We start from the raw sequence: 13,721 nt of genomic DNA on the forward strand, positions 1-13,721 counted from the left end.
TAAGGCTCCATTTTGTGGCCTGCTGGTATGCATAACTGGATTTGTCCAGGTTTCTATGGACTAGAGCAGGAAGCCACTCAGGAAGTTTCTGCCATTCCCTTTCAGCAGGGAGTGCCCACTGCAGAAGATCCCTATATTTGAACAGTCAAGGTGTACATATTTGTAATAACTGCCTCTTTGACTTTAATGTACAAACAGTATGTGGCTCATCCCATATGAATAAGATCTTACTCTTAGACCCCTTTGCAGTACAGTGGGGGTGTTTAATGCCCCTATTTGTGGGCTTTTATGTGGATGATTATGCTTGTCCATGTTCTTGTGTAGTAGATGAGGAAACCTTCCCCACTCTGCCCTTCTCCCTCCTCCTTTCCCTTCCAGTAGAAATGACTACTCCCTAAGATTTTTATATTTGCACAGTCAGGGTGCACAACTATACTAACCAGTCATGCACCTTTGACATTAAGGTGCATAACTCCATGTGGTTCATCCCATTTGAATAAGATCCTACTCTCAGACCCCTTTTGCAGTAAATCAAGGGGTGCTGATCTCTAAGGCACCTATATGGCCTTGGCCTGTTATATAGGGCCTTGGCCTGTTATATGGGTGATGATATTTTCTGGGTTTCTGTATCCCAGACAAGCCTTCCCCCAATTTCTATCTTCCTTCCACTTGTGAAGATCACTCCATAAAAATCCTTGTATTTGGACAGTCAAGGTGTATAATTGTAATAACCAAACCATGCACCTGAACCATGAATATAACTACACTTGGTTTATCTATTTGAATAAGATCGTACTCTCAGATGCCTTTTGCAATACAGCAATGGGTGCTGGTCTCTAAGGCCCCTATTCTTGGCCTGTTATATGGGTGACATTTCTCTGGGTTTCTGTGTCCCAGACAAGCCTTCTCCCAACAGTTCCTACTCTGTTGGGCTGGGCGTATAGCTCAGTGGCACAGTGCTATATAGCACATGTGAGGCACTAGGTTCAATCCTCAGCACCACACAATAAATAAAGGTATAAAGAATATTCTACTCTCAGGCACTTTTTGTCATAGGGCAGGGGTGCTGATTTCCAAGGCCTTTATTCTTGGCCTGTTTTGTGAGTGTTTATACTTGGCTAGATTCCTGTGAATTACACAAGGGAACCAACCTTACCTTCCCTGCCCTATTCCTCCTTTCCCTTCCATCTGCCTTTTCCTGCTAACAGGGAGTGGCCACTCCATAATACCCTTAAATGTGGAGAATCAAGGTGCACAATTATACTAACCAGTCCTGCACCTTTGACATTAATGTGCATAACTGCACTTGGATCATCCCATTTGAATAAGATCCTACTCTCAGACCCTCTTGCAGTACAGTAGTAGTACTGATCACTGAGGCTTCTTCTGGCTTCCACATGTTACTGGACAGTCTTCCCCTCAGTCTCTTTGCTTATCAGGAGGGAGTGTCTATTACTTTAAAATCTTTGTGTAAAGTATGTAGTTTTGATTTATCACAACTACGTCCCTTGGGCATTAATATACATAATTGTGGCATGGTTCATCATATTTAACAAAGGTCTTACTCTTATACCATCAATTTGCATATACCAAAGTTTGTGACCTCTGGGTCTCCTTTCTTGGACTGTTAATACACAGAATTGCATTTTACTGCGTTCTTGGGCACTAGAGAAGGATACCTCAACCTCTGACTTCTCGGCCTTTTAATAAGTGATGCCCACTGCTTAAGACCTCTACACCTGGACAGTTAATGGGCATACATGCAGTTGTCCACAACCCTATTACATCTAGGATCATTGTACTCCCTTTGCTCTTTTTCAGGGGATACTCCACTGCGCCTCCTAGTGGACTATTAATAAACGTAATTGAATTTTATTTTTTGTCTTTATAGACTAAGATCATACCCATTTACCTATCCTTTGCAGTACAGAAGGGCCTGCTGATCAAGCAAGGTCCTTTTCTTTTGGACCTTTAATATGTATAATTGCATTTGCTACTGTTCTGTGCACTAGAAAGGGATCCCACCTACTTCCTTGGCACTTTTAGCCCAAAGCAAGTATCCACTACTTCCCATGCACAAAGAAAATGCTCTATCTATGCACGTCTTATGTAGAACCCTTGAGCTCTCCTTGCTTTAGAGCAGAGAGATACTTTTATTCAGTCCCACTTCATTTGGACCTCAGCGTATGTTAATACTAGGATTTCATCTCCTCATATCCCCTTTGCATCAGGGAGACATTTACTATGAATGAGCTCTTCTCTTGCAAATATTAACGTACATAATTATGTCTGTTTGTGGACCTGTGTAGTAGAAAGGACCTTAAGTTCTTATTACTACGTTCTGATTGCTGCTGAGGCATACTATTCATAACCAAGTCTTGCATAATTAATGTGCAATGATAACAAAAACAATAATAATAATAGAGAAAGTACTGATCATTAGGTAAGACCACTGCACCATATATACATCAGTGGTGCTGACCAACTAAGGTCCTCTGGACCTTCAATGTGAATATTTGCAATTATACACGGGTAGAATCCTATGTTCTTACACCCCATTTGCATTACTGCAGGGGCTGCTGACCACCCAAAATGTCTACTGAGACTGTTATGGGCACAATGGAAATTATTAATGTTTTTTTTTTCCTTCCCTGAAACTTATCTGGGGACTGTTAAGAAGCACAATGGCAATCATCACTAGTTATATTTCCTCCCTGGCCTTGTTAAGCAAGCACCCTGACCCCAGTGACCCATAGCATAATAAAGTATAAACATTACAGTATGCCATGTACTTGTACATCAAACAGTGACTGGCCCATACTTCCACTCCTTTTACCTTAAAACATGAAATCCCAAGTAACCATGGACTTATTCTTCATACAAGCCCCGCCTCCTGTCTGCCCCTAGACCCATCTTATGGACTACTAATGCTCACAGTCCAGTTAGATAAGATTGTGCTCCCTTTCTCCCCATTACCCTCCTCTGCCCCATTCACTTCTTTACTGAGTAATGTTGACTGGGCAAGGCCCTCTCTCTTAACAATCCCAGATGTCCTTGGCCTACCCACTTTAGTTGCAATTTCCTTGGTCCTGCCCATTAGACTCGGACCCCTCCCACTTCCTTTGCATTGCTTCTGAGTAGTGCTAATTATCCATAGCCCCTTCTGTGTCCTTAAAGAACACAGGACTGATTGTCCCAATTTTCTCCCCATCAGTCCAAGATCTTGCTACCATTTGATACATTTGTGCAGCACTAACTATTAAAATCAGGCCTGAACTAGGTGGATGAGCCTTCACCTCCCCCAGCCCTGGCATTTGTTAATTATCACAATTCCAATTATGGGCGCATTCTGGGGATAAGAACCCCTCCTGCCCATCTTTGTTACTTCTTTACTGTGTAAAATATTCAAGGCAAATCAGGCTCAGGGAGCTGGATTGCCACCCTTGATATAGGGTTTTCATTATATAGTAATAATTGAAAATTGTCTCCCTAGGAAGGAAGATTAACATTGCTCTACATTCTTCCTTCCAGAGCAAATTTCCTGGTTAATAAATCTCCTTGCTGGGAGCAGTGGCATATGCCTGTAATCCCAGCGATACAAGAGGCTGAGGCAGGAAGATTGAAAATTCCAGGCCAGCCTGGACAACTTAGTGAGACCCTATTTCAGAATAAAAAAAAAAAAATCAATAAAAAGGGCTGGGATGTAGCTCAGTGGTAGAGTACTCCTGGGGTTCAATCCCCAGCATTGCAAAAGAAAGCAAACAAACCAGAAAACAACAACAACAACAACAAAAAACCCCAACAACACCCATATTCTCTTTTTTATGTGGCAGTTGTACAATGCTAATTGCCAAGATATGATCAGAAAGTTGCTGTTAATTTTCTTAAAAAAAAAAATTTAAAGACAGACATTTGGAATTGCAAGGTGGAATTGATTACCTGGCCCTTAATCCACTTATACTATGTACCCAAAGATCAGTGTCTCTCATTTTACTCAGAGTGATGAGTCTGTGGACAGACCACTTTGACTCTTGCTATTTTAGTATTTAAAAAGGAGTACCAGAATACAACTCTTAAGACCAGTATCTTTCTTACTACCATTTTAAAGCCAATCTTTGGGCTTTAGCACCATGCACTTTTACGAAAACTACCTAAGCCTTCTAATTCTTAAATTTCTTCATCTTGAGCACCAGCTCAGGATTGCCATAGAAGGATTAAATAAGAGGACATGTGCTGAGGAGCTTTTGAAAATTAAAGGCCACCTCATTAGATTATTATATAAAATGCACTGTTTAATTCTGCTAGTAATTAAAAGTAGTTTGAAAAAGCACCCTAGAGTGAGGACTTATCTTAGAAATGAGGGACCCTGTTTCCCCATCTTACAAGAAAAATAAGCCAAGATCTAATCATTTTTCTGAGCATAAACTTCAACAGTGAGATGGCTGCCTAGTAAAAACAATATCCCAGCCTCTAGTATACAGAGTGGTGACTAAATATATTAATATGAAACTTCTGAAGCAAATAACTAGTCATCACAACAGCAGTTCCTCCTAGTCACTGATAAAGAATACTATTACTCTGAGAAGGATGTCAAAAGATCTGCCCATGTGAATGCAGTTTGCACTACCACCTCTTTGGACAGCTGTAAGAAGAGATTCTGGCTGTTTACAATACTGTAAGTACTGCTTTGTAGCTATTAAAATAATAATTTCCCTATTCTGTTTTCTTTCTCTTAAATGCTACCCTATAGAAAAGTCAGTGTCTAATAAGCCTCTTTTCTACTTCTCAAGTCACCTTGTATGTATGTGTGTGTGTGTGTGTGTATATATATATATATATATATATATATATATATATCTTTATACACAATGAAAATATATTCTTTCACATAAAATTTGATTTTTTTTTTTTTTTTTTGTGGTGTGTGAGCTCCATCCACCCATCCTAATAACATTGGCTGACTGGGGATAACATACATACACACACACACACACACATACAGATAAGTAAGTAAATAATAAAATAGTCTTGATTTTTTTTTTTTAAAACATGGTCTCTGCCATTGTTTCTCACACTAAAGCCATGCTTCAGAAAGAAATACCATGTACTAGAGCAGGAAGCCACTCTGGAAGTTTCTGCCATTCCCTTTCAGCAGGGAGTGCCCACTGCAGAAGATCCCTATATTTGAACAGTCAAGGTGTACATATTTGTAATAACTGCCTCTTTGACTTTAATGTACAAACAGTATGTGGCTCATCCCATATGAATAAGATCTTACTCTTAGACCCCTTTGCAGTACAGTGGGGGTGTTTAATGCCCCTATTTGTGGGCTTTTATGTGGATGATTATGCTTGTCATGTTCTTGTGTACTAGATGAGGAAACCTTGCCCACCCTGCCCTTAAAGGAGCAAAATTTCCTGAAATCCTAAAGAATGTGTTTGATGGAACACTGACTTAAGAAAAGTTCCTTAAAATGTAAACATGTTTTCATATTTCAAGTTACCGTTATTAAAAACATGTTTCATACAACTCATATAGAACTTGGGGATCCATGAGAATAGAGCCACAACCCCCGCTAAAAAAGAATATAGCCACAAACCCCAGAGTTCTTATCACCCCAATTTGAGAAACACTGGTCTAGGCTTATGAAATATTTTTCATTCAGCTCTGGAAATAATCAAATTATCATTATCAATGTATAATTATAACTATCAGTGGAATTTGTTTCAAAGGAATGAATTTGGAGCTGGTTCTGTACATGACTCAAGAGGAAGAATAACACCTTTTATATGGCCACACTGATGACTGCTAGAGAGCATCGAAAGGTAAATCTTGGAGTTGTATTCCAATTCATTGCTTGAAATAATCTCTGCCCCTAAGAAAAATCTCTAGCAACTATAAGAAGGGATGTTCTAAAAATGTAGCCATTCTCAATATTGAGATAATCCTTGTTTTATTTTAATAGATATTCATTGTGCCAAGCACTGGAATGAACAACAAAACCAAAGAGAAGGCACAAATGAGCAAATCATTATGGAAGTTCTGTAGAGCATAGAAGATGACAGAGGAGTCTCAAAATTCTCATCAATGAATATTGAACCCTAGTGAAATGTTTATTCTGTACCAGTTCCAGAATGTAACCACTTTCTCTGGCCTCACATTCCCCCTTAGGGGGAAGGGAATGGTCCTGAACTATGTCATTACTATAGTAACAAACAAAACTAGGGGGCTTTGATGCTCAAGCCGTACTACATTGGCAACCCAACAAAATAGCAAGGTATTTTAGACATGATAGTGCTAATAATAACCTACTAGTTGTACTGCAGTGAGGGAGAGAGTCAGAATATGGGAGGAAACCAGTATTTGTTTCCTTCCAGAAACCATAAATACATAGTGCATAAATTAATTTCAGCTGGGATCCATTAATCCTACACTCATTAGTGGGGTACTAGAAAGTACAGATAGGTCTGTCTAATGCTTCATGTTATACTTCCTAGTCCCCCAACCCCTGCAATTTTTATTTAAAACCAGTTTTGGTAGCCTACTGAGCCCTTTCTTTCTTCTCAAGGACATTCAGAGCATGTGAGATTTGAGGACTGCAAGCAGCTGAAAGAAGCTACACATTCAGCAGACCTTCCCTTTTGAGAGTCTGGACAAGCTCCAGGTAACCTGGGCAGAGAGCTTGCAGGCCACCAGAAGAAAAAGGTAGTTAGGGGAATTTATCATTGGTAGATTTCTGCTTCGGCTTTAAGGGCTTTCACTTTCTGCAGCTCTTTGTATAAAAAACAGAACAGGAGCCACTTTTCATCAGCTCCTAGTTGGCCAATGAAGTAGCTGCCTTCAGATTAAAAGGCTTTTAAATTATTATTAAAATTAAATTATTATTAAAAGTCTTTTAAATTCCCATCTTCCTTTGGGCCAATCTGTTAAATTCTCAGGAGTTGCCTATGAATAGGATCAATTTTATCTGTATCAGATCTGTTCCTTAGCAGGCCTATTTGATTCCCTTGTCACTGCCACACCCTCCTTTTAAGAAGTTGGAAGTTTCTTAAAAGAGGTGAACATTGCAAAGCTGGAAGACAGGCAGGCACTTTGATAGGTGAGGGTTACTCAATCTTAACAATAGTGCCTTATCTAAGTGGCTTCATCTCTTGGTTGAGAAAGCCTTGGCTTCTCCTTCCATTGGTTTCAACTTTTAAATTTCTTGACCTCCATTATATTTCCAATGAGAACACAAACAAGAGCATTTACCACTCACATTCCAGAGGATTGCTCATTAGTAGACACTGGAGAATAAAGCAGACTCTGTGAATTTGATAATTATTCAGCTCTAGATTGCTCTTGGAAATGAGGGGAAGTATGCAGAACAGTGTTGGGATGAATAAAACAATTCTCATGCTACTAGACTGATCAACCCAGGGAGGTAAAGAGCTCTAAACAGCTAGAAGTGTTCATCCTTCAACCTGTACAAAGAAAAGGGTAGACATGATTTAACTCAGTTGCTAGTTACCAATCAGGACAGACTTTCTCAGTCTACTTGATTTTAATAATTTCTTTTTTTCCTTTTCTTCTCTAGATGTTCCTCAGAAGAACAGGCTTGTTGCTTTGCAGTGTTAGTGACCTTTTCCCTTTGACGATCCCCAGGTGGAGATGGGGCATGAGGATCCTCCAGGGGAAAAGCTCACTGCCACTGGGCAACAACCCTGGGTCAGGAGATTTTACTAAGATTCTTCCTGGGTCCAGATAGGAGAGTGAATACTCAAAGACAACCACCACACATCAAGATGGGTAAGCTATCCCTCAAAGCATAATATTCTTAATTTTGATCTTGTTTTTCTCAAAAACAGTGAAGTTAGCTTTTCACAGAAATTGTATTCATTTTCCTGCTTTGGTACGAACAGCTTCCTAACTAACCCGGAAGGCAACAGTGTGTCAGATTGGTGAAAATAATGAGGTGAAGAAGTTACCATGCTGCATGAACCAGTTTAGGATAGAACTGCAGGATGTGGAAGAGGCCTACAACTAAATTTTCAAATTGGTCTTTCTTTTAGGAGAACATGGACAACAACTACCACTGCAACAACACTGATCTCCTAAGCAAATCATTCTGTTCCATGTGGTCCCCAAAATCTCCTTTGAAGCTTTACAGGGGAACTGTGCCAGACATTCACAGACTTCAAGATGCCTTGGGATATCCATGGGATGTAACACACAATCAGCGGTTTGAGAAGATAAAAGAGAACTGTATCTCTGTATGCCATGCATGCGGATTGGCAGAAGACTAATAAGTACAACTGGAAATCTGACCAAAAATGGTATAGGGTTATCTCACATTGGGCAGCATCTACAGAACCAGGACCCTACACTCTCTAGGTCAGTAGATGGATGGGAAGGTTTAAGGGGAAGGGTTGGGAAATGAAGGTCACTATTCAGTATAGTAATCCTAATGGTAAAGGCGTTGTCCAGCATTATTCATAAAGAGTGGGTACCCTATAAATTCAATGAGATGTTTTCATGGAAGGAGCCCTTGAAATGTTATAATTGAGTAGAAAAACCCAAGGATTTAGAAATAGAGAAAGTTACTGCAACTTGTTGGAAAGCCTAGGAAGATCTATTACACTCAGAATCCTTAGGGCTAGTACCCTATACTAATCTTTTTTATTGGGAGAGTGTGAGTCCCAGAGTGACTCACCTTTATCTCAGAGATCAATGTCATGAGTTTTTGAAATATTGCTCTATTGCTTTGTATTGGTAGTCCTGAGCCAAGATACTTTAATACAACTAATTTGGCCCTTCAATTTTTAGACCCTATTCTGTTTTTATCTCTATCTTTTTGTGATCTTGGTTATGAATCATTGGAAGGGACACCTTCCTAGCTGATTCTCATTCTAAATAGGATTCTAATCTTCAACTAAAGAGACAAGGCTATGACTAATGATAGTGTCTCCAATGGCTCATAAAGTGATGGTGGACAAGACGTTTTCCCATTTCCTCTTCTGTATTAGTTTTGTCCTAAAGGGCCTAAAAGCTTAAACTTCATGAGTTTCTAAACTCTGTGAATACATTTTTTATAGTTCACAAATATGAATCTTCCATAACTGTAGCACAGTTATGCTTCTTCTATGACATTTACATGGTCTCTTTCTCTCTCTCTCTTTTTTTTTTAAGCTCTCTATTGATAATATCTGACAAACCATTATCCTTCCCAAAAGCAGTACAGAGAGCTGGATCATCATCAGGATTAAGAAATGAGAACACATCAAAAGGAGCCAAGTTTTCTACCTGAAGATCAACATGCCTGACACTAGCATTTCAGAATAGCAGAATTAAGTAAGCTGTTGGGGTTGCAATCCTGTAAGTATTACCCCAGAATGAACGGCTGTTTGCAGGGAATTAATATTGGATGGAAACAGGGCCGAATCTTGAGATGGGAAGATGACCAGTGTCCTATATTACCAACTGAATTCACTTGTTAACTACTTACCAGTTGGATCACAGAGGGGGATTTAGCCTCTACTTGCCTTATTGTATATCTTCAATGTTCAGGTGTTCTGCCATTCTTAAAGGTTTAAATATTGAAAGCCTAAAAGACAGGTAATGCTTTCTGACGAAAGCCTGGCCCTTTCTCATCTCCATTTGGGAGAGAATCTGAGTTAAGATTTAGTGTAAAGAGAAACCTGGGTAAGGTGCAGTGTCCCACACCTATAAGCCCAGTGGCCCTGGAGGCTGAGGCAGGAGAATCTTAAGTTGTAAGCCAGCCTCACCAACTAAAGGAGACCTTGTCTCAAAACAAAAAGGCAATGTAGCTCAGTGATTAAGCATCCCTGGGTTCAATCCCTAATACCAAAGGAAAAGAAAAAAAAATAAAAGAAAGACAGATTTGGAAGTATCTATTGTCATTGTGAAGGATATGAGAAGTCTGTTTTCTAAATGGATGGGGAAAGGTGAAGCTATAAAATGAAAGGATTTTGCGCTATCCAAGGGCCCTTTATGAAAATATTCACTCATCTGTGACATCTTCTTTAGTTCTTAGGGAAATCTTAGCAAATAGTTAATTGTAGCAGAATGTTAAAAGGGACCTTCTGTTTAAGTCCTTTCTGCTACTTCTTTAATAAGAGTATGACCACTGGCAAATGAGAGTCTTTGATTAGATTTCTCTGTTTGCCAGGGTTAAAGAAATTATGAATGTGAAGTACTTAGAGTACAATGACGGGCCGACGGCAAATGAAAATTAATGCCAATAGTTTCACAGATTCCTTTTAAGTGACCACTAGCACTCTGTGGGCAGGCAGAATTGGCATGTTTTGGTTCTATGTAAGAAATCCTTAAGCTAACAGACTTATTATTATTGTTAGTAGTAATATAAGTAGCACTGGTACAAAGAATTGCTTTTCATAATTAACGGCACCTTTCCTTTTTTTTTTTTTTTTTTTAATTTTGTGCCTCTTGTGTCCCTCGCTGTGTCTCGTCTCTAGTCCTTCTTAGTCTCCTCCTGTGATGGTCTGCCTTTGTTTATCTCTTTCGCTCCTAAGTGTGCATTTCTTTGCTTGTCTATTTCTTCCTTGCTCTTTCTTCTCTAACTCGAGTAGTGTCTGAATCAGCTCCATGTTTCTCTTGCTAATTTCTTCTGTGTGTGCCTTGTCTCACTTTCTCTTTTTGTTCCTAAGTGTGGATCTCTCTAGTTTTTGTTTGCTTGCTATTGCTCTTCGCTCTCTTAGATCTATCTATCTATCTATCTATCTATCTATCTTTCTTTCTTTCTTTTCTTCCTTTTTTCCTCTTTGAGGTAATATGCTTTGTGCTTTTTTGCCCTTTTCTTATTGTGCCTACCTTGCTTTTTGTCTTGGTGCACTATGTATTTGTCTTTTTGTCTTGGTGCAATTGGTATTTGTTACCTTCTCTCCTTTTTGTAAGTTGGACAATTCACCTTTTTCTGATTCTGGTGTCCATTCTGCTCCTTATCTCACATTTCTCTTTGTTATATTTCCTCTCTGCCTCTGTAGTGCTATTTTCTCTCTTTTCGCTCCTGTGTATACCTCAGTGTCTCTTTGTTTGTGATTTTCTATTTCAGCATTACTCTCTGTTTGCTTGTGTGTCCTCTCTACTTTTTCCTTTTCTACTCATCTTTTGAGTATTTCAACCTCTTTGTGAGTCTATGTTTCCCTCTCTCTGACTTCATGTAATCCTCTCTTGGCTATTTCTTTGTGTATATGGGCTATGTGCATATGTGTGCATGCTTGCTATGTGTGGCAGAGGGGCTTCCTAACCCTTTCCCAATAGGTTCAGAATGTCAGCTATCAAAATCAGCATTGCAGAGCTGTTCCTTGTGCCAAGCTGCCCTGTGAGATGATCCAATACCAAAATATGGTCCTGGAATCCAGACTGAAGTTAAAACCCAAAACCTAAGATGGACAAAAGGTAGAAGCCCCAAAGTGGAAGACAGGTGGTTTGAAACTTGAGACTCAGGACTAAGGTGAAAAGCCCATGTCTCAAGATAGATGGAAGTCTCAAGTCTGACATAAGACCAAGGTCTTAGTTTGAGGATTTAAGACCCCACACCCAAATAAGAGCAAGGATTCAAGCCTCCCTACATGGACGGAAGGCCTAAGAGAAACAGATCCCTCAAGAATAAAACCTGGAAACTGGAGATTCCAGGTTTCTGATCTGGAACTCAGGAAGGACAGAAACCTCAACACTGGGGAAACACCAAGATGAGGACCCTAAACCACAAATCTTTTTCTATTGCTATTCTGCTCACTATTGGGACATTTTCAATACTCCCCTTCCAGATCTCTTATTTGCATGAAAGCCTGATTCTTTTGAGATGTACTTTTTGATGTTGCCATTTACCTTAAAGGAACATATCTTTAGAGTGACAGTATTATGCATAGGCCAATCTTGAGCCCATTTTGAAGCCATTCATTAAGATTTAAACCTCCATTTCTCTTCACATCTACTTCCAGTCAATATGTAGTCTGCCTTTTGTTACATCATTCAGTAGCAAGCTTCCATATAGACACTATATTTCAGTTCTCCTTAACTCAGAAGCCCTAGTTTGATGAGAAAATGGAGAGAAAGTGCAAGGCTATCTAGAGAGGACACCCAGATGTGACAGCCTTCTGAGAACTACCAGCCAGCATCACCTTCCTGCTTTGACCTTGGGTGAGCAGGATTCTTGGGGTTTGGAATTTCTGGTAATATCTTTGAAAGGGGTGATTAGGCCTGAGACAGAGTGAGATCTGAACTCCCTACTCATAGTAGTGGCCAAAGAATTTGGTGGACTCTGTCAAACCTACTCCTGGGTTTGACCTATACCTCTAGTCTTAAAGATGAGAGAATTTGGAACTATTTAATCTTCTCCTTGACCTCTCTCCCTTTTATGAGGAAAACTGATTTAAATGATTGATAATATGTATGAATGCACTGTAATTCACAAGAGAAAAAAGAACATGTATGCATTCATAATGGACTGGCAATCATGCATAGCTGATATTTCAAAGTACAATGTTAAGTTGTAAAGCATTGTGTAAATCAGGGGTCATTATGATTTTTCTGTAAGGGGTCTAATTGTGAATATTTTAGATTTCATGGGCCTCTTCTATATTCCTTAAAAGGTAAGAACCATTCTTAGCTTGCAGGTCAAGTGGATTTGGCCTGCTAGCCCACAGTTTACCAATTCCTGATGCAAATGCCTGAGAATATGTCTGAATAATATTAATTTCCTTCTCTATGCCTATCCCAGGGGCTTATTCATGATCACATCCAGGTGACATGAAGAAAAATATAAGAATGTGCCATGTAAACTATTAAGCACATGAGAACTTTAAGTTTCCGTGTTGATGAAGTAATGTTCATTACTTATTGTATGCATTCTACATGAGATGCACCGTAGATACAAAGATTAAATAAAAGAAGCCAGGAACGGTGGCTCAGACCTGTAATCCCAGCTCTTCAGGACGCTGAGACAGGTGGATCATAAGTTCCAGGCCAGCCTCAGCAACTTAGTGAGACCCTGTCTCAAAATAAAAAGAAAAGCTGGGGATGAATAAACAAATGCTTTGTCAAAAGAATACAATACTATGTAGACATAATAAGTTTTCAATAAATGAATAATTTGAATATCAGGTCAATGTGTTTCCACTGCTTTGATGATTCTGAATAAAAATACAGTACTTCAGAGAACAGAAAAAACACGGAAACTCCTCTTAATCTACAAAATATACTCCAAATACAAGCGATTAATAAATTGTCATCACCAGCCAGGTGATGATCCCAGTGGCTCAGAAGGCTGAGGCAGGAAGATTACAAGTTCAAAGCCAGCCTTAGCAACTGAGACCCTGTCCTTAATTAAACAGACAGACAGACAAATAAATAAATAAAAAGGGCTGGGGATGTGGCTCAGTGGTTAAGTGACCCTGGATTCAATCCTCAGTACCAAGAAATTGTCCTTACCTAAAATGTACTAAGAACTCTAGTTGTGTTCCAAAACACACTTAATGTGATTTGGAGGTGTAATAAAAAAACTATAAATGAACGGATAACTCTTTGTATCAAAGATACCAAAGTAGGACAAAATATATTTTCGCTGAACTAAAATTTTCATAAAGGAAGTGCATATTAAAGTCCTCTGTAAACTGAAGCACTATGCAAATATTAATAGGCTACCTGTTTATGAATATGAACTGCCTCTTCCATACTAGCTATTGTTTTGGTCCATGGTA

General features: G+C 39.2%; 1 protein-coding gene and 2 long non-coding RNA genes across 3 annotated transcripts in view; 2 read left to right on the plus strand and 1 right to left on the minus strand.

Annotated features, from left to right (window-relative positions):
• The window catches only part of LOC308639171, a 247,633-nt gene that overhangs the window by 180,894 nt on the left and 53,018 nt on the right, over nt 1-13,721 (plus strand). The gene's annotated exons all lie outside the window — the stretch shown is intronic.
• Nucleotides 1-13,721, minus strand: part of CHIC1 (cysteine rich hydrophobic domain 1) — a 92,205-nt gene that overhangs the window by 3,553 nt on the left and 74,931 nt on the right. The window lies entirely within an intron of this gene.
• LOC308638830 lies at nt 6-10,857 on the plus strand. Its single transcript, XR_014019933.1, has 7 exons — nt 6-4,675; nt 5,733-5,825; nt 6,569-6,664; nt 7,577-7,788; nt 8,052-8,373; nt 9,169-9,354; nt 10,476-10,857. It is a non-coding gene; the product is annotated as an uncharacterized lncRNA (long non-coding RNA).

This window comes from Spermophilus citellus (assembly GCF_964194105.1).
Source record: "Spermophilus citellus genome assembly, chromosome: X".
In the NCBI taxonomy this organism is placed as follows: Eukaryota; Metazoa; Chordata; class Mammalia; order Rodentia; family Sciuridae; genus Spermophilus; species Spermophilus citellus.